Source organism: Artemia sp. Qi Xiang Cuo, chromosome 16 (genome assembly GCF_049724085.1).
Source record: "Artemia sp. Qi Xiang Cuo chromosome 16, ASM4972408v1, whole genome shotgun sequence".
NCBI classification, from domain to species: domain Eukaryota; kingdom Metazoa; phylum Arthropoda; class Branchiopoda; order Anostraca; family Artemiidae; genus Artemia; species Artemia sp. Qi Xiang Cuo.
In genome coordinates, this window is record NC_142809.1 from 17,432,317 (window position 1) to 17,457,686 (window position 25,370).

A 25,370-nucleotide genomic window follows, 5' to 3' on the forward strand; every position below is an offset into this window, starting at 1 on the left:
TGTTATAGCCCATAAGACTATCCCGATTAAATTCGATAAATCTGACTTGAACTTTTACGAGTATATCAGTTTTCTATATTATAAAGTTATATATTATATAATAATAAATCATTAATAAATCTCATCCAGCAATGCAAACTTAAAATGAATCTATTTTTGATTATTTGAATAACTCATAATTTATCCCTTGCCGTCAAAAATAATTTGCTTTAAATTTCAAATCTTTTTTTGTTCACTTTGATGGTAATGCGGAGCCTGATTGGGCCCACTCGTTCCAATCACCCTTTATCCGACCCTAACCACCCCCTCCCAGGATTTTGACAGAATTACGCCAATTTTTTGAAAACATCTTAAGTTTTACCATCTGTACCAGATAGAACATCTAGCCAACCTTACACCAAAATTTAATTACGAAATTTTGGCTAGTTTTCTAAAAAGTAGGTTTGAAAACACATTTTCAACAAAACAAAGTATGCACTTCAGTAATTCATTGTTAGTCTTCGACAGCCAGTGGTCGTCAAAATAAAATATCGAAATACTTAGAGAAATACACAATTTTGCATCAAAACCTTTAACTTCCATGATCTTAACACTAGAAAATACTACATCAGACACCAAGGCCGTACCCAGGATTTTTTTTTTGGGGGGGGGGGTAAATTCAGGGATTTTTTTCGAGGGGATTTTACACAAAAAAAACATAAAAGTTTGTTTATATCCATTTTTTACGTTTTTACGAGTCAGATAAACCTTTCGGGGAGGGGGGGGGTCAGCTCCCGCCCCCCTGGCGCGGCCTTGTCAGACACCAGTAGAATGCTAACTTATACTTTGCTTACTCCCCAGTACAAACAGGTTCTTCTAGTAGTCCTATTCTACAGGTCATCACACTCTTTGACAGGGGACTGACTCAATTTAAAAGTAGAACCTTATTTTGCGTGAGCCCCCGTACCAAACAGGTTTTTTCTGGTAGTCCTATCTACAGGTCATCACACTCTTTGCCAGGGGAATGACGCAATTTCAAAGACTAGAACCTTATACTTTGCTTACGCCCCCGTACAAACAGGTTCTTCTAGTAGGTAAACAGGTCATCACACTCTTACAAGGAATATACATGTTTTTTTTATTATGACATCGATTTTTTGTGTGTCAGTTGATTAGAGAAAGTTCGCGGTTTGTCCAATATAATAACTTTATTAGTCATTTTTCTAAAAAAACTTGTAATACTACAATGTACTTAATTTAAAAAAAAAACTCGATATAATTGTGATGCTATAAGACTGGTTTCGCTTCAGGGGTTCATTAATAGAAGTACTAATGTTTATGAAAAGGGTAATTACTTATTTAGTTTACGAGATTTGCGAATTTTTTTGCGAAAAGATATTTGCATAGACGCTTACAAGGCACAATTCTAGTAAGTATTCAATAGCTTAATTGAAAAGTAAAGATATAATGACATTGTGACTTGACCTAGCTTTACCTCGCCGATGTGGTCTGTATAATACGTACGTAACGTTTGAAAAATATTGTCAATTTAAAAAGAAATGGCTGAAAAGTGTTCGGCGGGGGGTGGGTGGCATAGCGGGGTGAGTGGCACGAGGGTTCAGTTAAAGGGGATACAGTTGCACGGAGGGTTTCGGTTATACACGGGTTCAGTTACAAGGAGGGTTCAGTTGCACGGGGGGTATCCCTTTTTTTTCGTAAATCGGGCTCCCTGTTTTCAAAATCCCTTTTTCTTCTGAGGCTTGGAGCATTTGGTGACTAGATATACGGGGTTTCAGTTATACAGGGGTTCAGTTACATGGGATTGGTGGTTGTTATAATACACAAGTTCTATTTTAACAGTGTTGTGAGATCCCCTACCACACCCCCAAAGGACTCCGATTCACCCACCCCATGTATTAGCGAAGTTACTCTGTGGTCGTTATAATACACAAGCTTTAGTTTACGAGAGTTGGGGACTTGAGTTGCACGAGAGTTCAGTTACATACGGATTCACTTACACGGGGGTTTAGTTAAATTTTCGTCTGAAAAATAGGAGTTCACACTTAAAAAAGTTCTATTAAGAGCTATTTTTATGGAAATGGTTCATTTTTGAACCAAAACTATGCTTTTCTGACTGAAGATACACATTTGAATCAGAAAAGGTGAAAATGTACACATCTAAAACAGAAAAGTGTGTTTTGACTATATTTTCTATAATTTAGTCTGAAAAATAGGACTTCACACTTAAAAAGTTCTATTATGAGCTTTTTTATGGAAATGGTTCATTTTTTTGAACCGAAACTATGCTTTTGTGACTGAAGATATACATTATAATCAGAGAAATTGTTTAAAAATATGATAAAAGATGATTCCCGTGAAGCTATTGTAGTTTTCTATAAAAAATAAATGATTTTCAAAATCAAAGAAAATGGCCCCCATCTTTAGCAAATATAGCCTTAGCTAGTTAAAAATGCGCATAAATTCTTGATTTTCAATCTAACTTAACTTGTAGGAATAGGACTTCATTAAAACAAGTAAATCGGCTTTATTTAAAATATATTAATTGCACAAAAAAGACTATTATTTTTCATTGTTTTTCCTTCCAGGTGCTAAGGTCTCCATCTCGCTTTCAGTTAGTTTTTTTCTAAGTATACGATAGTAACGATTATGCCACCTCCATACTTCATAGTAGCCATCATGAGTTATATAATGATCATCATCCAATTTAGGCTCCCGATCTAAAAAAAAAAAAAAACAATTCAAAATAGAACTAGATCTTAACTAACAATTGTTAGTGGTAGTGTTACAATTGTTACCATGTAGAACTACAGAATGATTTAAAACTGTATTAAAAGTTCAGAAACACATCTATACTATTTGCTAACAAAAATGGGTTCAGTTACATGGGGTAGGTGGTCTTTATAATACAAAATTTATATTTGAATAGTGTTGTGAGATCCCCTACCACCCCCCCAACGGACTCCGCCTCCCCCCCCCCCCATCCCAGCCCATGTATTAGCGAAGTTACTCTGCGGTCGTTATAATAAACAATCTTTAGTTTAAGAGATTTGGGGGCTTGAGTTGCACGAGAGTTCAGTTACATAAAGATTCAGTTACACGGGGGGTTTAGTTAAATTTTCGTCTGAAAAAATAGGAGTTCACACTTAAAAAGTTCTATTAAGAGCTATTTTTATGGAAATGGTTCATTTTTGAACCAAAACTATACTTTTCTGACTGAACATACACATTTGAATCAGAAAAGGTGAAAATGTACACATCTAAAACAGAAAAGTGTGTTTTGACTATATTTTCTATAATTTAGTCTGAAAAATAGGACTTCACACTTAAAAAGTCCTATTAAGAGCTTTTTTTTTTTTTTTTTTTTTTTTTTTTTTTATGGAAATGGTTCATTTTTGAACCGAAACTATGCTTTTGTGACTGAAGATATACATTATAATCAGAGAAATTGTTTAAAAATACGCTAAAAGATGAGTCCCGTGAAGCTATTGTAGTTTTTTCTATAAAAAATAAATGATTTTTCAAAATCAAAGACACGAGGGTTTAGTTAAATTTTCGTCTGAAAAAATAGGAGTTCACGCTTAAAAAAGTTCTATTAAGAGCTATTTTTATGGAAATGATTAATTTTTGAACTAAAACTATGCTTTTCTGACTGAACATACACATTTGAATCAGAAAAGGTGAAAATGTACACATCTAAAACAGAAAAGTGTTTTTTGACTATATTTTCTATAATTTAGTCTGAAAAATATGACTTCACACTTAAAAAAGTTCTATTAAGAGCTTTTTTTTTTCCGCTTTTATTTCAGCCAATTGTGTTTAACAAAAAAAAAAATAATGGAATTATTTACTGATCTTCAGTTGTTGTGATTTTAAAAGTTCTGCTTTTTTTTCAGTCAATCGTGTATCTTCCCCAAAAAATACTTTTCAGACAATCAACTTCAGACTAACAAGAATTTTTTTTTTAACTGAAGTGGAAAATTTTGATATTATTTTGGGAAAATAGAATTGATCAATAACTTATTTCATTTTCATTAAGAAAATTCAGAATCAAAGTTGAACTTTTCTTCTTCCAGGAAAATATTTGGAACAGAACTTTAAATTTTTTCATCTCTTTGAGAAAAATCTGAATTGAAGTTGAAAATTTTATATTATTTTAGGAAAATAGAATTGATCAATAACTTATTTCATTTTCATTGAGAAAATTCAGAATCGAAGTTGAACTTTTTTAGTCTTCGCGATTTTTGTATTAACCATGAGTTTTGTAACAGCAAGCGAGCAAGCTATTAATTGGTTTTTAGAGTTTTTCGGTTACTATTGAGCCGTGTCAATCCTTACTTACAGTTCGTTACCACGAACACAATAAATTGTTTCAGCCAATCGTGTATCTCCCCCGAAAAAATACTTTTCAGGCAATCAACTTCAGACTAACTTTTTTTTTTTAACTGAAGTGGAAAATTTTGATATTATTTTGGGAAAATAGAATTGATCAATAACTTATTTCATTTTCATTAAGAAAATTCAGAATCAAAGTTGAACTTTTCTTCTTCCAGGAAATTATTTGGAACAGAACTTTAAATTTTTTAATATCTTTGAGAAAAATCTGACTTGTAGTGGAAAATTTTATATTATTTTAGGAAAATAGAATTGATCAATAACTTATTTCATTTTCATTGAGAAAATTCAGAATCGAAGTTGAACTTTTTAGTCTTCGCGATTTTTGTATTAACCAGGAGTTTTCTAACAGCAAGCGAGCAAGCTATTAAAGCTGATAGAACATTACCAATTCTAAAATTCACGCTCGACTTATGTTAATTTCTGCTCGTTTTGAGTCTGACTCGGTTAAACCACTGTTTGCAATCCATTTCTCCGTTGAGAGGACCTGTTTGACTAGTTGCTTTACAAGTTTTTTTTGATAACTTGATAGGTGATTAGGATTTGAATAATGACTTCAGGAAAGAGTTTTTGTTACTTGCTTACAATAGAACTATTCTAAAGAACAAGGACGGGTTAAGCTTAAAGATATTTATTGCTTAAATGTATTAACAGATAGAAAAAATAACATAAAATAATCTACCAATCGTTAAAATTTCACAAATCCGCATCTATAAATAAATTAAACCCAAAATTAAAATAAATTTTTTTTTTTTTTTGAAGGGAGAGGGAGGGATTTTTAAGTGGAGATGTATCAAAAAATTATTTAATTTTAATTTCGAAAATTCAGAATCGAAGTTGAACTTTTTAGTATTCGCGATTTTTGTATTAACCAGGAGTTTTATAACAGCAAGCGAGCAAGCTATTAAAGCTGATAGAACATTACCAATTCTAAAATTCGCGCTCGACTTATGTTAATTTCTGCTCGTTTTGAGTCTGACTCGGTTAAACCACTGTTTGCAATCCATTTCTCCGTTGAGAGGACCTGTTTGACTAGTTGCTTTACAAGTTTTTTGATAACTTGATAGGTGATTAGGATTTGAATAATGACTTCAGGAAAGAGTTTGTTACTTGCTTACAATAGAACTATTCTAAAGAACAAGGATGGGTTAAGCTTAAAGATATTTAGTGATTAAATGTATTAACATATAGAAAAAATAACATAAAATAAACGCCCAAGTGTGAAATTGTAAAAAATCCCCATCGCTACAAAACGGAAACCTAACCGTACAATAAACTATTTTTTTTTTCATGGTGATGGTGGCATAGTTCCGGGGAGATGGGGGGCCAGATTTACTGGCATTATTTAGAAAATGATAAAACAATAAATTAAAAAAAAAAGTTTTTTCAACTGAAAGTAAGGAGCAAAATTAAAACTTAGAACGAAGAGAATTATTACGTATACGAAGGGGATCCCCCCCCCTCCAGGGACCACAGGGACCGAAAGCCTACCACGAGTGGGACCCTCCCCCCCCCCCCCAACCCCGGGGTTGGGGGGAGGGGTCCCACTCGTGGTAGGCTTTCGGTCCCTGTGGTCCCTGGAGGGGGGGGATCCCTTCGTATACGTAATAATTCTCTTCGTTCTAAGTATTAATTTTGCTCCTTACTTTCAGTTGAAAAAACTTTTTTTAATTTATTGTATTATCGTTTTCTAAATAATGCCAGTAAATCTGGCCCCCATCTCCACGGACAAATCCCTCCCTCCCCCTTCAAAAAAAAATGTATGTTCAGTTTGGGTGTCATTTATTTATCGATGCGGATTTGTGACAGTTTCACGATTGGTAGATTATTTGATGTTATTTTTGCTATATGTTAATACATTTAAGCAATATATATCTTTAAGCTTAACCCGTCATAGTTCTTTAGAATAGTTCTATTGTAAGTAAGTAACAAACTCTTTCCTGAAGTAATTATTCAAATCATAATCACCTATCAAGTTATCAAAAAACTTGTAAAGCAACTAGTCAAACAGGTCGTCTCAACGGAGACATGGATTGCAAACAGTGGTTTAACCGAGTCAGACTCAAAACGAGCAGAAATTAACATAAGTCGAGCGCGAATTTTAGAATTGGTAATGTTCTATCAGCTTTAATAGCTTGCTCGCTTGCTTTTAGAAAACTCCTATTTAATACAAAAATCGCGAATACTAAAAAGTTCAACTTCGATTCTGAATTTTCTCAATGAAAATGAAATAAGTTATTGATCCATCTCCCCGGAAAAATCCCTCCCCCCCCCTTCAAAAAAAAAAAAATGTATGTTCATTTTGGGTTTCATTTATTTATCGATGCAAATTTGTGACAGTTTCACGATTGGTAGATTATTTGATGTTATTTTTGCTATCTGTTAATACATTTAAGCAATAAATATCTTTAAGCTTAACCCGTCCTTGTTCTTTAGAATAGTTCTATTGTAAGCAAGTAACAAAAACTCTTTCCTGAAGACATTAATCAAATCCTAATAACCTATCAAGTTAACAAAAAAACTTGTAAAGTCACTAGTCAAACAGGTCCTCTCAACTGAGAAATGGATTTCAAACAGTGGTTTAACCGAGTCAGACTCAAAACGGTCAGAAATTAACATAAGTCGAGTATGACTTTTAGAATTTGTAATGTTCTATCAGCTTTAATAGCTTGCTCGCTTGCTGTTAGAAAACTCCTGGTTAATACAAAAATCTCGAAGACTAAAAAGTTCAACTTCGATTCTGAATTTTCTCAATGAAAATGAAATAAGTTATTGATCAATTCTATTTTCCTAAAATAATATAAAATTTTCCACTTCAATTCAGATTTTTCTCAAAGAGATGAAAAAATTTAAAGTTCTGTTCCAAATATTTTCCTGGAAGAAAAAAAGTTCAACTTTGATTCTGAATTTTCTTAATGAAAATGAAATAAGTTATTGATCAATTCTATTTTCCCAAAATAATATCAAAATTTTCCACTTCAGTTACAAAAAAAGTTAGTCTGAAGTTGATTGTCTGAAAAGTATTTTTTCGGGGGAGATACACGATTGGCTGAAACAATTTATTGTGTTCGTGGTAACGAACTGTAAGTAAGGATTGACACGGCTCAATAGTAACCGAAAAACTCTAAAAACCAATTAATAGCTTGCTCGCATGCTGTTACAAAACTCATGGTTAGTACACAAATCGCGAAGACTAAAAAAGTTCAACTTCGATTCTGAATTTTCTCAATGAAAATGAAATAAGTTATTGATCAATTCTATTTTCCTAAAATAATATAAAATTTTCCACTTCAATTCAGATTTTTCTCAAAGAGATGAAAAAATTTACAGTTCTGTTCCCAATATTTTCCTGGAAGAAGAAAAGTTCAACTTTGATTCTGAATTTTCTTAATGAAAATGAAATAAGTTATTGATCAATTCTATTTTCCCAAAATAATATCAAAATTTTCCACTTCAGTTAAAAAAAAAAAATTCTTGTTAGTCTGAAGTTGATTGTCTGAAAAGTATTTTTTGGGGAAGATACACGATTGACTGAAACAAAAGCAGAACTTTTAAAATCACAACAACTGAATATCATTAAATAATTCCATTATTTTTTTTTTGTTAAACACAATTGGCTGAAATAAAAGCGGAAAAAAAAAGCTATTAAAAGACCTTTTTTAAGTGTGAAGTCCTATTTTTAAGACTAAATTAAATAAAATATAGTCAAAAAACACTTTTATGTTTTAGATGTGTACATTTTCACCTTTTCTGATTCAAATGTGTATGTTCAGTCATAAAAGCATAGTTTTATTTCAAAAATGAATAATTTCCATAAAAAGAGCTCTTTATAGAACATTTTTAAGTGTGAACTCCTATTTTTCCAGACTAAAATTTAACTAAACCGTCGTGTCTTTGATTTTGAAAAATCATTTATTTTTTATAGAAAACTACAATAGCTTCACGGGAATCATCTTTTAGCGTATTTTTAAACAATTTCTCTGATTATAATGTATATCTTCAGTCACAAAAGCATAGTTTCGGTTCAAAAATGAACCATTTCCATAAAAAAAAAAAAAAAAAAAAAAAAAAAAAAAGCTCTTAATAGGACTTTTTAAGTGTGAAGTCCTATTTTTCAGACTAAATTATAGAAAATATAGTCAAAACACACTTTTCTGTTTTAGATGTGTACATTTTCACCTTTTCTGATTCAAATGTGTATGTTCAGTCAGAAAAGTATAGTTTTGGTTCAAAAATGAACCATTTCCATAAAAATAGCTCTTAACAGAACTTTTTTAAGTGTGAACTCCTATTTTTCAGACGAAAATTTAACTAAACCCCCGTGTAACTGAATCCGTATGTAACTGAACTCTCGTGCAACTCAAGTCCCCAAATCTCGTAAACTAAAGCTTGTGTATTATAACGACCGCAGAGTAACTTCGCTAATACATGGGCTGGGATGGGGGCGGGCCAGGCAGCGTCCTGGGGGGGGGTGGTAGGGGATCTCACAACACTATTCAAATAAAACTTTTGTATTATAACGACCACCGACCCTATGTAACTGAAACCCTGTTTGTTAGCAAATAGTATAGATGTGTTTCTGAACTTTTAATACAGTTTTAAATCATTCTGTAGTTCTACATGGTAACAATTGTAACACTATCACTAACAATTGTTAGTTAAGATCTAGTTCTATTTTGAATTGTTTTTTTTTTTTTTTTAGATCGGGAGCCTAAATTGGATGATGATCATTATATAACTCATGATGGCTACTATGAAGTATGGAGATGGCATAATCGTTACTATCGTATACTTAGAAAAAAACTAACTGAAAGCGAGATGGAGACCTTAGCACCTGGAAGGAAAAACAATGAAAAATAATAGTCTTTTTTGTGCAATTAATGTATTTTAAATAAAGCCGATTTACTTGTTTGAATGAAGTCCTATTACCACAAGTTAAGTTAGATTGAAAATCAAGAATTTATGCGCATTTTTAACTAGCTAAGGCTATATTTGCTAAAGATGGGGGCCATTTTCTTTGATTTTGAAAATCATTTATTTTTTATAGAAAACTACAATAGCTTCACGGGAATCATCTTTTAGCATATTTTTGAACAATTTCTCTGATTATAATGTATATCTTCAGTCACAAAAGAATAGTTTCGGTTCAAAAATGAACCATTTCCATAAAAAAGCTCATAATAGAACTTTTTAAGTGTGAAGTCCTATTTTTCAGACTAAATTATAGAAAATATAGTCAAAACACACTTTTCTGTTTTAGATGTGTACATTTTCACCTTTTCTGATTCAAATGTGTATCTTCAGTCAGAAAAGCATAGTTTTTGTTCAAAAATGAAACATGTCAATAAAAATAGCTCTTAATAGAACTTTTTTAAGTGTGAACTCCTATTTTTCAGACGAAGATTTAACTAAACCCCCGTGTAAGTGAATCCGTATGTAACTGAACTCTCGTGCAACTCACGTCCCCAAATCTCGTAAACTAAAGCTTGTGTATTATAACGACCACAGAGTAACTTCGCTAAGACACGGGATGGGGGAATCGGAGTCCTTTGGGGGTGTGGTAGGGGATCTCACAACACTGTTAAAATAGAACTTGTGTATTATAACAACCACCAATCCCATGTAACTGAACCCATGTATAACTGACACCCCGTCTATCTAGTCACCAAATGCTCCAAGCCTTAGAAGAAAAAGGGATTTTGAAAACAGGGAGCCCGATTTACGAAAAAAAAAGGGATTCCCCCCATGCAACTGACCCCCCCTAGTAACTGAACCCGTGTCTAACCGAAACCCTCCGTGCCCCTGTATCCCCTGTAACTGACCCCTCGTGCACCTCACCCCTCTAAGCAACCCCCCCCCCTCCTAACACTTTTCAGCCAGTTCTTTTTAAATTGACAATAATTTTCAAAAGTTAATTACGTATTATAAAGAACACATCGGCGAGGTAAAGCTAGGTCAAGTCACAATGTCATTCTATCGTTACTTTTCAATTAAGCTATTGAATACTTTCTAGCAATGTCCCTTGTAAGCGTCTACGCAAATATCTTTTCGCAAAAAATTCGCAAATCTCGTAAACTAAAGAAGTAATTACCCTTTTCATAACCATTAGTCCTTCTATTAATGAACCCATGAAGCGAAACCAGTCTTTTAGCATCACAATTATATCGGGTTTTTTTTTTTTTAATTAAGTAAATTGTAGCATTACAAGTTTTTTTAGAAAAATGACTAATAAAGTTATTATATTGGACAAACCGCGAACTTTCTCTAATCAACTGACACACAAAAAATCGATGTCATAATAAAAAAAACATGTATATTCCTTGTAAGAGTGTGATGACCTGTTTACCTACTAGAAGAACCTGTTTGTACGGGGGCGTAAGCAAAGTATAAGGTTCTAGTCTTTGAAATTGCGTCATTCCCCTGGCAAAGAGTGTGATGACCTGTAGAATAGGACTACTAGAAGAACCTGTTTGTACTGGGGCGTAAGCAAAGTATAAGGTTCTAGTCTTTGAAATTGCGTCATTCCCCTGGCAAAGAGTGTGATGACCTGTAGAATAGGACTACTAGAAGAACCTGTTTGGTACGGGGGCGTAAGCAAAGTATAAGTTAGCATTCTACTGACACCTTACTCATATCGTTTTGTAGCAAGCATAGACTTAAAAACTAGGGCTATCTAAAGGAGCTACTCGCATATTTTAAACAGGCTAAATCACCTTCTAAAGTTATGTGCTGCATGTATACTTAGTTATATATATCTGTTTTAAAGTTATAAATACTTATATTTTATATACGAATATAAAATAGAGATACTTACTTACTTGCAGGAATTCCATGCAAAAATATCCTCACACCACGGTTTTTTCCGCTGCTTTGGCAGCCATCGACAATATATTTCCCATACATAATTAGCCTGTTATCTGATTGAATGCCAGGAAACAACTGAGCTAAGGTTGTGACGTATTTGCTCAGACCCTATACGCGGGGTATGAAATGTGTGTCATATTTCTAAAAAGAAGACGCTACAGTCTACAGTGGTCGGATCTCTCTCCTCACTGATACTGAGTTACGCAGAATAATTTGTCCACTTCTAGAAGACACTTTAACTCGTATAGAAAGTTTACTATACATATTACGAAAAGTCATGAATTATATGGGTATTCTTTTTCTTTTACTAGTGGAAATTTTGAGATTATGCACGTACTTCCACATTGAAGGAAACATTGAATCTTGTACGAGGGAGCGAGGCTGTAATGTTAGAAAAATGACGTGTTGTCAGGCCAAAATCTTTGGATATTTATCAAGTTCTTTTCATAAAGGGGATACCCTTTTTGTGTGGGTGTACTAACGGTCAAATTTAAATCATATAAAGTGTTCTAAATTTGCTAAGCTTGTTGACATAATTCATGATATCGTAGATGGTTTTTACAGTTCAGCTCCAATTTAGCTCACTTTTGGCTGAAGTGGCGTTCCCAAACTGTATACACTAAATTAAGACCTAACTATGTAAGATATCCATTTGGGTAGGTAGAACGTAAAGTCAACGGCAGCAAAATTCTGCTTTCAGGATTTGCCATGAGGAGGGGGGGGGGTGAGCCTCCAGTGTAAGTTGTTGGTTTGAAAGATGTAATAATTTTTTTCATATTTCTTCACATAGTACTTTGCGCAGCATGGTGTATTCCGACTCAAGAGATAACCTACTATTAAAAAAATTGTGCATTGAAAAATCAAGTCTTTTATATCTCTTAAACGGTTCAGCTATGATGTGACTTTCAAAGTTTCAAAACTTAGCTCGTGATCTTCATTACTAAACATTAAATTTCTTTAATATTTATATATATATATATATATATATATATATATATAGCTCTTGTAAATGGAGAAGAAAGTGATGATGAGGGAGGAAATTGCTTCAGACATTAAAAGAATATTATACAGTATTTGTACTTAATGGGAGGTGTTATGGAACTGCAGCGCCTGCTTAAGGTACTCCAGTATTTGAAGATGGAAAAGGGGAGGAGGAATAGATACATTTCTAGTTCCTGGATCTATTTTTTATTTGCTACAGGGGGATGGGCTTGAAATAATCTTTGGAGAAGGATCAAATTATCCTCCGTTACCAACTTCGCCTATCCATGACAAGTTTATTTGTTAGTAACAATTGTCTCGTTCGAAAAGTATTGAAATTTAGGAAGATAAATTATCCATCACTGTATTATGCTCTGGTGTATCGCGGTCCACTTGTGCGTACCTGAAACTTAGAGAAATGTTAATTCAAAGGAGACAAAAAAAAAAAATTCAGGACTGATATCTGTCATGAATAAAAATATTCCATTGAAAAAACAAATAATTTTTAAATAAATCAGTTAATAGTTCAATATTTTAAGGTTTACGAAAAGACCCCATTGAAACTAAAAAGCTTTGGAGTATGGCTTCGTTACGATTTCAGATCAGGCACACACAACATGTACAGGGAACACAGAGACCTTGCCAGTGCTGTGACTCAATGCTACAGGGATATGGCTGCCCGACACAGAGCCAGAGCACACTATCTAGGTATGAAAAACTTTTTTACATTGTCTTTATGGATTAAAATTGGATCTTGTTTCACAGGGTCCCGTAAAGTGATTTGGTTAGATATCACCTTTTGATTGGGATCGTTTGACGTAAAGTTATATTCAAAATGGTTTTTCAAGTTGAAAAGCTTTAATAGGAGTGTAGTCATAATACGTCTTTTTAATAACTGTTCTATCTGGTTTGAAAACAAAAGAAAAAAAAAGAACGAAAACGTTGATAGCAAGTAAGTATACAACAAACAATTATCCCCCACCCTGAAAATATTATTATCTTTATAATACCTACCATCACTTCTTATAGTTGTCGTACAAGTTGTATGATTCTCATGTTTTTTTTTTCAAATTGTAACAATCCGAATAATGCTTTAAGGGCTTCTAAATAACTTGCACAAAAGAGCTAAAAATTAGCAACAAATTTCTTCACTCTTGGGGTAGCAACGTTTTGGGAAAACAGCATTTCCTATTTAAATTGCTGTACAAACTGTTATACCATTGAAATAATGTTCATGAAGGCTTCAAAAAAATTATTGCTTGTTTCTGAATTTTTTTTGTTGGCTTTGGAATAATTCTGTAAATTTAGCAAAATTAGAAAACATAGAGCTAAAAAAAAGATAAAAACAAGGTAAACCACAGCCAATGAAAAAAAGAGTAAGATGGAAAGAAAAAAGAGTAAGAGAGTAAAAGAGTAAATTGCAAAGATTTCGTTTGGTGCCTCTACTCAATCGTCCTCAGTGCAGAAATGAGTAGACATGTAGATACAATTCCATAAGACAGTATAAAAGATATACCTTGAAAAACACTAATAGAGGGTACCCTTTCTGTAACAGTGTTGAAAAGGAGACTCACTGTATGTAAATAAAAAAAGATGTAATTTTAAATTATCTTAGGCAGCTTGGTAGAGGTGTGACTTTTCAATGGAGGCGGGAGAAGTCAGCCAAAAAGGTGGATAAGGCTTTTGAATATCAAAGACCAAGCTCACGGGCCAGTGCCAAATTAATCCATTAAGTACATGGGCCAATGAAGCCTGCGATCGGGTTGACCATCAACCCTCTACCTTTTGATAGTGAGGGGCTGAGTTGTTCTTCCCTCTATGGTAATGGTCACTCGACGAATAATTAACCTTCCTTTGTTGTGTTTGATGCAATTGTGGTTAGACAGTTTTTGGTTGCGAGACAGTTTTGTGTTCTTGTGTTCTTTGCGAGAGTTTTTGAGAGTTCTTTGCGTTTTATATTCTTATGTTCTTTGCGAGACAATTTTATGTGTTTTGTTTAGACAGTTTTATGTTCTTTTTTGAATTTACACTCTTTATGGTGAAAAGAATATTGTTTCACAGAGAATGGGAGGGAAATGAAGAGAGGCTCTTGGACCTGTACTCGCCAAATATATCGTGTCAAAATAGTCACATTAAGAACTCTTGAATTCTTTTCTCTACATTAGTTATTTTCAAGCTTTGTTTAGTATTTTTAAGTTTATATATTAGATAAGATTTGAATGTAATAGCATATTTTGAAAGTATGAGGTTTAAGATTGATTATAATTTTAGGGAATATAAAAATAGTATTGGATTTTGTATGTAGTCGACTGTGCAGCCATGTAGTCGACTGTGCACCATGCTGGTCAATTCTGACCATTATTTTGTCCTCGAAGTTTTAGTTGAATTGTGTTCTTCTCTTCGACTCATTTTTATCTTATCTAGCTGCTATGAAGTTGACAGTACAGCTTTACGCTGGCCAATTCTGACCTCTGTGACGGTCTCAATCTATCAAGCAAGCCCAGCTATATCAAACGGACTGATCTTCTATTAGCTGCCCAGAGCTTGTGGTATTATTTTGTCCTTGAACTTTTAGTTTAATTGTGTTCTTCTCTTCGACTCATTTTTACTTATCCAGCTGCTATGCAGTTGACAGTACAGCTCTTCGCTGGCCAATTCTGACTTCTGTGACGGTCTCAGTCTATCAAGCAAACCCATTTATATCAATCGGACTGATCTACTATTAGCTACCCAGAGCTTGTGGTATTATTTTGTCCTCGAACTTTTAGTTGAATTGTGTTCTTCACTTCGACTCATTTTTACCTTATCCAGCTGCTATGAAATTGACACTACAGCTCCATGCTGGCCCATTCTGACCAGTGTTACGCTCCATACAGTCAAAAGCAAATCCAACTGTATTATGGTGAGTAATTTACCTTTAGTAGCCCAGAAAGTACAGTTAAAAACAGTATTATATTATGTTGATACTTAAAAATTAAATGATAATCTATTTTACATATGATCGTCTGTCTTATCCAGCTGCTATAAAGTTGACACTACAGCTCCATGTTGATCGATTCTGACCAGTTTGCCGTTTTAATCCGGCAAAACTAAATCCAACCGTATTATACTGGATAATCTACCTTAAGTAGCCTAGAACGTACAGTTAGAAACAACATTACAACATTATTTTATGTTAAGACTTTGAAATTGAAACGCAATCTGTTTTATAAATGATCGTCTGTCTTAACCAGCTGCTATGAAGTTGACAGTACCGCTCCATGCTGGTTGATTCTAGTCAGTGCTGCATTTTAATCGGTCAAAAGCAAATCATCGCATTATATTAACTTATCTGACTTAGCAGCCAAGACCGTACAGCTAGAAACAGCTTCGTTTTGTACTAAGACATAAAAAATAAATGATGATTTTTTTTTTTTTTTACAACTGGTCGCTTCCAGTTGCCTTGTCGGTGACAGTACAGCTCCTTGTTGATAGATTCCTTCCAGTGGGACGTTCCTTTTCTGTCAAAAATGAATCCAGCTATATTAACTGGTTGATCTACCTATAGCAGTCCAGAACATGTAATTAAAAACAAAGTTAGTTTATATTCGAATAAAAAAAAAAAAAATGCTTATCCGTTCTACAATATTTGTTTGTCTTGTCCATATGCCATGAAGTTTAGCGTACAGGTCTAAGCTTGTCGATCCTGGCTTGTTTATCGTTCTCAATCTGTGAAAAACTAATCTGTTATTGCCCTTCTGATTATTTTACTACAAGTAGTCGGACCGGAGAAGTTAAAAACTGTAGAATATTGTTAATGCGTACCTTGGCTAAACCGTTTTCAAGTTGACTCTTCTTAAATTTGTATTACGCATTCATAATCGAGGAATCGCACCTCGGTAAGACCAATAGGCAAAGTAAACAAGTTAATAAACTATAGAATATGTGAAAGGGTTTAAAGTTGATAATCTACGTAATGATTTTACTTGGGGGGGGAATACAAAAAGGTGATTTTTTTTACCATCATTTTACCTTTTTACCAGGATTTATCCTTTCGATTAATCTTGGGGAGTGGATCTTTCCCCCCTCTGTTTCAAGCATACATAATGGTACAAATAGTCACAGTGTTTTCCCATTTTATTCTTCTGGAATGAGACTGAATGTATAATGAAAAGTATTCCGCCACTTATTGTCTTCCTACGAGTGTATGTTAGGTAAAATAATTGTTAGTTATAAATTAACATTTTGTTGTGTTAACATCTACTTCAATTAGTTTCGTCTTGTTCTTGCATTAATTTAAAAGAAAGGTATATGACGGAGTTTTCTTTATTTTAGATTATCCGAGTTGAAGTTGTTGAAGATGCTAAAACCGATCGACCCCATGTGAAGTAGATGAAGCGGGTCTTATATTCCGAATGCCACATTGTGTCAGCACATTGAAATTGAAGAAATCATCTTACACTAAACCCAAAACATTCGTCGGTTACTTTTGTATGACCTCTCAGTTGAGAAGAATTGTTCTGGCTGTAGTCCGTGTATACCAGTTTTAAGTAGTTCAAACTGTAGTTAGGTAACTATTGTCGAAATAAAAGTCTTGGTGGATCGAATTCGATCCAAGTTAAAAAAAAATTATGATAAATAGTTAAGAAATTGAACATTAATTTGTCACTAATTTCTACCAAATAATAGAAATGTGGTATAAAAAAGAATATATATGTTGCACGTTCGTAATATATGCTCTAAATGAATGTACGTTCGTTGCACGTTGCTATCGATTTATGATAGCACGTCCCTTCAGTCATCGTGAAACGGTCAAGCAAAGTCCATGCCCCAAGAGCCTATTGCTCTACCACCCAAACAGAAGCCTAGCCAGTGGTTTGGGGACCGTGGGGTAAATCTCCATCCTTTATATACACTTCCAACTGTCTGACATGACCCTCTACAACTATGTCCTCCATCTTAAAACCCAATTTATGAAACGTCTCCAGCGAGCATCTTATCCCGGCTGAACAACCTTCTATTAGATGGCTTCTTGTCTCCAGGGCTATATGGGGGATCAGGTCTTCCAATTTGAGTAAGTGGATTCCCAGTTCCTGCAATAGTTTCAATAACCACTCTTATTTCAGACCTAAGTCGAGAAGATGTTTAGTCAGTGGGGGATTAGTTTCAGAATTACTTCCTTAGGCATATATGTTATGCAAGGGCTTTCACCGAGGCTTCCCCTTTCTCTTACGAAATAAAAAAGGCTTTCTTTTTTTTTGTATATTGCAGTATTTTGGTTAATAAATCTCTTCTTGTAGATCTGACGAAATTACCCCTCTGCTGTCGAAATAAATTCCTATAGATTTTTATTTGCATCACATACTAATGTGCAAAATTGTAATAACCTAATTAAATATTGTATGCAAAATAATTGCCAAGTAAGGAATTAGTGTGGCGGCCATTAAGAAGAACTTCCTCTCACTATGTTTGTTTGTAATTGTTTGTAATTGTCTATGGCAATGGTATCGAAAATCTCTAGTAAGAATTCGGTCTGCGGGACAGCTTTCTGGACGTATAGATATATGTAGGGGTGTTAAATAAGGCTCTGTAATCAGCCCTGTGATATTTAACAATGCATAGACTCATAGACTCATAGACTCATTTATTTATAAACAACTATCGTAGCCGTGGCCGAAGCCCCGACTAAATGGCGCTGTTTAGTACATTGCATAAAACTGGTCACTGGCGGTTTAAATAACTGACAAAAAAAGGCACGAAAGAATTGCTGTGACGGGTTGTTCGACACTTTGGCGGCACTAGTTGATTTTTATGGCGGGTGTTGGCGGTGATAGGTGCAGGTGGGGGAAGCAACGAACGGTGTTTCTGGGACGAAAGAAGGGACTGCCCAAAATTGCACATTAACTGTAAGCGCCTATCACGCAACGTTGGCAGTCGTAAGGTACTAAGGGCAGCCTCATAAGAGTTGTATTTCGGGCCTAGTATCACTTTCACTGCCCGTTTTTGAATGGCTTCCAGATCTTCACTTAGGTATTCAATATTATGAGCCTGAGGGCCCCACACAGGACACGCATATTCAAGGATTGGGCGCACATACGTGACGTAAACCGTCTTCAGCTGACTTTGTTAGAAACCCAGTCGGCGCAAGGTAATTAGCGACTGTAATGCGCAACTACCTTTTTTCACCAGACCGGCGATGTGCGCGCTAAATGAACAGTCGTCACTGAAAGTAACCCCGAGAATCACTGAGGTTGAGGTAGTAGGGTACCAAGGAACCGGGCCTGAGAGGTCACGCTTAAGCGGATTAAACCTCATGACTTTTGTTTTATTCATATTAAGCTGGAGGTCATTAATGCTACACGCCTCGAGAAAGGAGTTCCTGATCTCACTGCTGAACTGGGGATACACGTCTGACTTTTCAGCAAGATATTTCAGAAGTAGGGAGAGATCGTCCACGTATTTGAATCTGTCTTCAAACTCGAGGATAATGTAGTTAATTACCGCTAAAAACAAAAGAGCTGCCAGCTTAGTGCCTTGTGGTGCGCCACACGTTAGTTCAGCCCACTCAGAGTTTAAGTCACTAGGGAAGAGAGCATAGACACACTGACAGCGGTTACGCAGGAAGTCAACAACTAAGAGCAAAATATGCTTCCTAGCGCCCATCTTTTTGAGGTTATTTGCTGCTGTATAGTGGCGGATCAAGTCAAAAGCCTTACGATAGTCGACTAAAAGCAGGTCAACGAGGCTACTGCCTTTGTCCAACCACTCGGTAATCAGGTGGTAGAGACGTACTAGATAATGCGTCGTACTACTCCCTTTCAAGCAGCCGTACTGAAACGGATCTAGGGCTGGCTGAACTTGGGCTAGGAGCTCTCTATAAATAAAAGATTCAGTCACTTTAGCCATATTAGGCGTAATAGAAATCGGACGAAGCTGATTGCAGGACTTCGGGTCTTTGACTTTAGGTAAGACGCGGACGTAGGCTTTTTTCCAAGCACTCGGGAATTTGTGCTCCTTGAACGACTGATTGATCACTGATGAGAGTGGTTTTGCTAAAAACATAGAATATTCTCTTAAAAGTTTAACTGGCAATTCTCCTGGGTAAGAAGCACAGTTGCTTTTTAACTTTTGAAGTTCTTTATACACCGCGAACTCGGATACTTCAACGATTGTATCTTCAGAGACGTCAGCAATGAGGGCTTCGATTTCGGCTTCGGTGAAGGACGGGTGAGTAGTACAGATTGAAGTGAAAAAGGCGTTCACTTCGGCTGATTTTATCAGCGTTGTGTCGTCTTTCTGTATCTTAATTTCACTGGTGGTACGTTTACCGGTAAGACGCTTGACTTCAGAGTGCCACCTACGGGGCTCACCTTGAAGGAGAGGCGAGACTTTGTCATGAACGTACCTTTTCTGCGCTGCTCGTAACAGTTTAACAATGCGGTTACGAAGTTTGTTTGCTTGAACAATATCCCCACTGCGATGTAACTGGCAGCGAGTTAAGATAAGCTTCTTTAGATCGGGTGTTACCCAAGGTTTGTCAGTATCACTAACAGTTATTTTTTTCTCAGGGAAATGTTCGTGATATTTACATGACAGCAAAGAGTTGAAAGTATCAACTTTCTGGTCGATATCTGTCATAGAGCAAATCTCATCAAAGTCAAACGTCCCAATCCACTGTCCAAAGGAACGAATTGCCTCTTTAGTCATAGGTCGAGTGGTAATTTTTACTTTACGTGGTGCTGGAAGGCCAACTTTGGCCTTCCAAAGAAGTGTGTTATGGTCAGAGTTATGCAACGGACCGAGAGAGAAGGGTACTTCGTAATAATCGGGAATGTTCGTGAAAATAAGATCTAATATACTACCACTGACGTGAGTAGGGATTGAGACAACTTGCTTAAGGTCAAGCATGCTGGAGACCCATGCCTTATTAGTCTGATTGAAATCACCAGCGATTACAAAAGCAGGCGCTGCGTGTCTGCGGCGTAGGTCATCAGTGCGGTTTTGGATATACTGGATCAGTTCTTTTCTGTTCTTTGCACTTTCGGGGTAGTAAACTGCAGCTACAACCAAGCACGAATATCGCTTTGATAGGCGCTTTGGTTTGCATTCGACCCAAATTACTTCATGGCATGATTCACTGGGCTGACTTAGTAATTTACAAGGTAAGTCTTCCCGAAAGTACAGTCCGACCCCACCGCCTCGTCGGTTAATCCCTCGGTCGCGTCTCGTATTAAAAAAACACTTGTACCCCTTGATAGGCCCGGTTTCATCGTTAATATCCCAACATTCTGTGATAACAGCAATGGGGGAACTCGTCTGTTTGAGAACTACTTCAAGTTCGTCGGTTTTATTGTTTAGTGATCGGGCATTACATACTAGGATATTGGGAAGTCTGCACTTCGACAAGAAAAACTCAGGTGTTAGGGGGGTGGGGTACTTGACAGTGACGATACTGGGTCAGCGTACCACGGACGAAGCGAAGGAGGAATTTCACTAGGAGGGATGCAATTAACTACTATCAGAAAACGTTCCCTTGCTGTACTGAGAGACCTCGCTCTGTTGTTAGAAACGAGAACAGGGATAGCACAATTTTTATTTCTTTGGCCTCCTCTTTTCCCTCTGTGGCTACGCTTGGATCGCTGTTGACTTGGATTGACATCTGGCGGCTTTCTCAACAGTCGAAAGAGCCTTAAGTTAATGAAAATAAATGGCGCCACTGTCAGACGAGATGAATTCAGTTCGTATAAATCAGCTTTTCCGTACTTTAATGCCATCGTTATTGCACTAATGGAAACTATGACAGTCAAATTTTCAATTATTCATACCACCACAGCAGAAAAGAAACCATGAGAAAATTCACAAATAAAGCTATACTTGTACGACGCTCAGGCTGCTATTTGAGCGCTCTGGAACGCCATCTCCAATTAAACTCCCAATTACAAAATAGATGGCGCCACTGTCAGCGAGATGAATTCAGTTCGTATAAGTCAGCTTTTCAGTTCTTTAATGCCATCATTAGTGCACTAATGGAAACTAGGAAAGTCAAATTTTCGATTACTTACACCATCACAGCAGAAAAACCACGAGAAAATTCACAAATCAAGCTATAATTGGACGACGCTCAGGCTGCTACTTGAGCGCTCTCTAAGTTCTCTTGTCATGCAATACGTCCTGCGACAAAATCGATAGAAGATTTTTTGATAGATGATGGAATTGATGCTAGTCATATATCTTACGCAGATGATCTACTATTGATAAGTGATAATTTAGAATCTTTACAGAAAGCCACTAATGCCGAGTCATCTACACTTGGTGATTTTGGGCTAAAAATAGAGCCGTCAAAAACTGAATTCGTCGTTTTGAACGACGAAACATTGCCAAATCGTGTTGTTGATGTTTGCAGGAAGACAGTTGTCCAAAAGCATAAGTTTGAGTATCTCGGACTCCGATATGGGAATTCTATTAAAGTTACTAAAAATTTAGTTATTGCAGCACTTAAAGAAAAACTGCGGAAAACTTACGGTAAGCTAGCACGAACTAAAGGTCAATTTGATAAATTATGCTCGGTCGTCTCTGTAACGCCATGTTCGCGCCACGTGTCTTTTTTTTTAACCCTTTTATGGAATTGCTTTAGTAAAACCGAACGTAACCAAATTCGTTCATTTTTTTTTGGTATTGCAAATATTTATTGGGAATTCCCATATGGTTCTGAAACTCTTATGTTTTTCAGAGGTATCATATTTTTGAATAAAGTAATGAAATGAATGAGTTATATTCTCGTTTGGAAAGTCGAAACAGAATAATCCACGACTTTCCATTGGCTAGTCTTGTGCATTAAAATCATGATTTTGATTTCGTTTGTTTTCTCTTTTTCATAGTTATCGTAGTTTAATTTTGTTCTGTAGCGTCGTGTGATTTTATCGTTACTTTTTTTCTTTCGTTTTTATAACTCGTTAGAGCATTTACATTGTATTTGTACATTGATGAGTTGTATACCCGTTTCAAAAGTCGAAATAGAACAATACACGACTTTCCATTGGCTAGTCTTGTGCATTAAAATCGTGATTTTGATTTCGTTTGTTTTCTCTTTTTCATAGTTATCGTAGTTTAATTTTGTTCTGTAGCGTCGTGTTATTTTATCGTTACTTTTTTTCTTTCGTTTTTATAACTCGTTCGAGCATTTACATTGTATTTGTATGAAGGGTTGTAATAAAATTATTATTACTATCAAAAGATGCCACCTGAAGCTCCTTGGCCACACTTTGCGTCGTCCCGCAAGTATGATGTCTTTACGTCGTTATCTGTGAACCAGGTCCCTCCTGAAATGGGAAACCAGAAAATGAAAAAAAAACTGGCCAAAGTTCAAGGAAGATTTGTGGGGTTTTCCGGAGACATCATCGGAGTTGGGACAAAGACTGGCTCAAGACCACCTATGAAGTTTCAGCCGAAATATTAAATTGGTCGTTGGAGGTTATTTCAAGGTTCTTTGGTGCCGAGAAGAACAGTTCGTTATTTTAATTCCGCCAAAAGTGAAGTGAATGAAAAATAACTTATTTTCTAGTAATAATATAATCCATCAATCAAATCATCTTAAATTTTTTAATAGATAGTAGTATCTCCATTAAGATAAAAACGATTTGGTTCTATATAAATCCAAAAACTAAGGAGGACAAAAACAATAGGGTTCAGGTCTCTAATTGCATAACTCGGATCGCCATCTCGATTATAATTTGCTCCGACGAATAACTTGACTTCAATTCCTTCTGCCTTTATTATGATTTGTCTCAGCACCCGGCATGTAGTTGGCTTTGTGTCTTTTGTAGCAGTCTTAATGGCAGTTTTATTAATGTTGGCAACCTGGGTATAAAATCTGCGTTTTTTTTTTTTTTTTTTTTTTTTTTTTTTTTTTTTTTTTTTTTTGAGCAACACTACTGCTTTCGCAGCTGGTTTTTTTCTCGTGTTCAGCTGTTTGTGGCTCCGAATCGGTATAGATACAAACTCAAATTTCTCTGGGGTAAGGGAGTTGTCAAACAGACAGGGAAATTTCCTGCGGAAGTTGTAAAAGCTCTAGTATTTTCAAATGGAAGTAAGGAGTGACATTAATCTTAAAAGAAATAGATATGATTCCGCATATAAAGTGTCTGGCCTCTCCTAAACCCCTGACTTTACTCTAAAGTCTTATGCATTAAAAAGTATTGCATTTCCGTTACTGTAAATTCTTCTATCTCTGCTTCAATGTATAGGAACCTTGTTGGTAATGTCATAAGTTTACTTCCAAGTTAATTGAGGAGGTCTATCTGCGGTCGGATCCTTTTCATCTTCCTGTGCCATTGTGTTGATTTGTGTTTGCTGTTTATTGTATCTAATATTTCCATAGCTCCTTTGTATATGTTCTTTTTTCTGGTTGCACTTTTCTGTATTAATTAGTTTAAGTACATGTGTATGAACGGGCTTCTGTATATGTACGAGTATTTGGCTTTTTTTTGTGTCTGTTACTCTACTATCTATACGGGGTTGCGAAGTACAATGGGTAAAGAATAAATTATTATAATTATAGTGCTTATTAAATACTTCTTGTTCTATTTAAATGGTCCTTGTCAAAAGTCCTTGACAAGAAGTCAAACCTTAGCACAAAGAGGATTAAGGAGGGTGCACCCTCCTCCCCTTTATATACAGAATACTTTATGTTCACTGTAAGTTGTAATTTCACTCTTTATTTTCATTTGGAAAAACTTGTTTTTTCATTTAATTTCTGATCGTTTTTAAAATCATGCGCCTGTCTAAGGAGGCTCCAGCCCCTGTAGAACCCCACTGCTTGCTCTGAAATTGTGTATATCCAGATTTCTAAACTGACTGTTAGCGTCCGAAGTTTGTGGCGTAAAAATTACTTGAGGATTAATATAGTTAATTAATATAAGCTTATTTTAAAGTTCTGGTTCGTGTAAGCACGAGTTGCTCCTTACTTACAGTTTGTTGCCCGTATAAAAAGATAAGATAAACATAAAATCAATCACATTTCAAATCAAGATAAACATACAATCCAAATTTCCCGTCTAAACGTCGCTAAGATAAATTCCAGGCACAGCATAAGTATATATACATATGAATAGTAGCGAAAAGTCCTATACTTTTTCATAAAGATTTTTGAAATACATCAAGCTAAGCCACTCTTCATGACTCCGCCTTCGCGCATGACAAATACTGTGATCTGACTGAATTCCAAGAAGCGGCTGAAACTATTGCTGAGACGCACAAGGGGAAATCTTTTTACGAGGGGTTTAACCTGTATCATTTTTGGAGAAACTTCTCGCTATTGATCGTATATATGTTTATTCTGTGGCTCCTGGTAACACTTGCCTCCCCGTCCTGGGGGATTTTCTGGCAACGCTCAAGATGCTTGCCAGTATCCATCTCGGCAAATATAATTCGGCAGTATTTATCAGTGTGTACATGTCTCTCATCTTGCAATGGGGCTATTATCTTGTATCCACGAGGAGGTCATGTCCTTTCGTTGGAAATCGAAAGAGTATTAGCCATTAGTATCATATCATTTACGGTGTTCATTATTCTCAATAGATAATTTTATAGAATTGAAAGATAAAGTTTTTTCCCTGTACTTGTGGGCCTTTTCTGTTTAGCTACTCATCATTTGTTTTTTTTTTGTTTTTTTTATTAATAAGAGGTGTTTATTTTTATAGAAAGTTAGCAAAAGTGGCATTTTTTAGACCAAAAATGTATGAAGGAAACTTTAGAGACATGAATTTCAGTTATGTTCCTGGCGTAAAGTAGAACATATTCAAAGAAGGTTCGTTTAATTCGAAATTTTTAATTTTCAGTCCTGAGATGAAGGCGGCCCTATAAAACTTAAAGTTAAATGCCACTCTACAAGTGGCAGATCCTTTTCTAGGTATATCTTGCTTCTCATTTTGGAGAGAAAAAAACAAAACAGAAACGGGCGATGTGTTCTAGCTTTCAACAGTATATTCTATATTTTCTATTCTTTTAACCGACAGAAAGTACCAGTTTAATCTTGGTCTTTTCTGTTTTTGAAAAACAAAAACAGTGCTGACCCTTCGTTGTTTAGTTCACTAATCTGTAAAAATGAGTGCGATTAACATCTACAAAAACTGCTTTTCTTCGAATTGTACTGACTG

The 25,370-nt window shown here is 35.4% G+C and overlaps 1 long non-coding RNA gene across 2 annotated transcripts in view; it reads left to right on the forward strand.

The window, feature by feature from the left end:
• The window catches only part of LOC148942637 (uncharacterized), a 41,174-nt gene extending 18,094 nt beyond the window's left edge, over positions 1-23,080 (forward strand). Inside the window, exons 2-4 of one of the 2 annotated variants that reach the window (XR_016143078.1) lie at positions 12,777-12,945; positions 16,552-16,786; positions 22,451-23,080. This is a non-coding gene — a long non-coding RNA (uncharacterized LOC148942637). Of the gene's footprint in view, positions 1-12,776; positions 12,946-16,551; positions 17,830-22,450 lie in introns of those variants that run through there. The other variant, XR_016143077.1, reaches the window with a different exon arrangement.
• Positions 23,081-25,370: the final 2,290 nt, after the last annotated feature.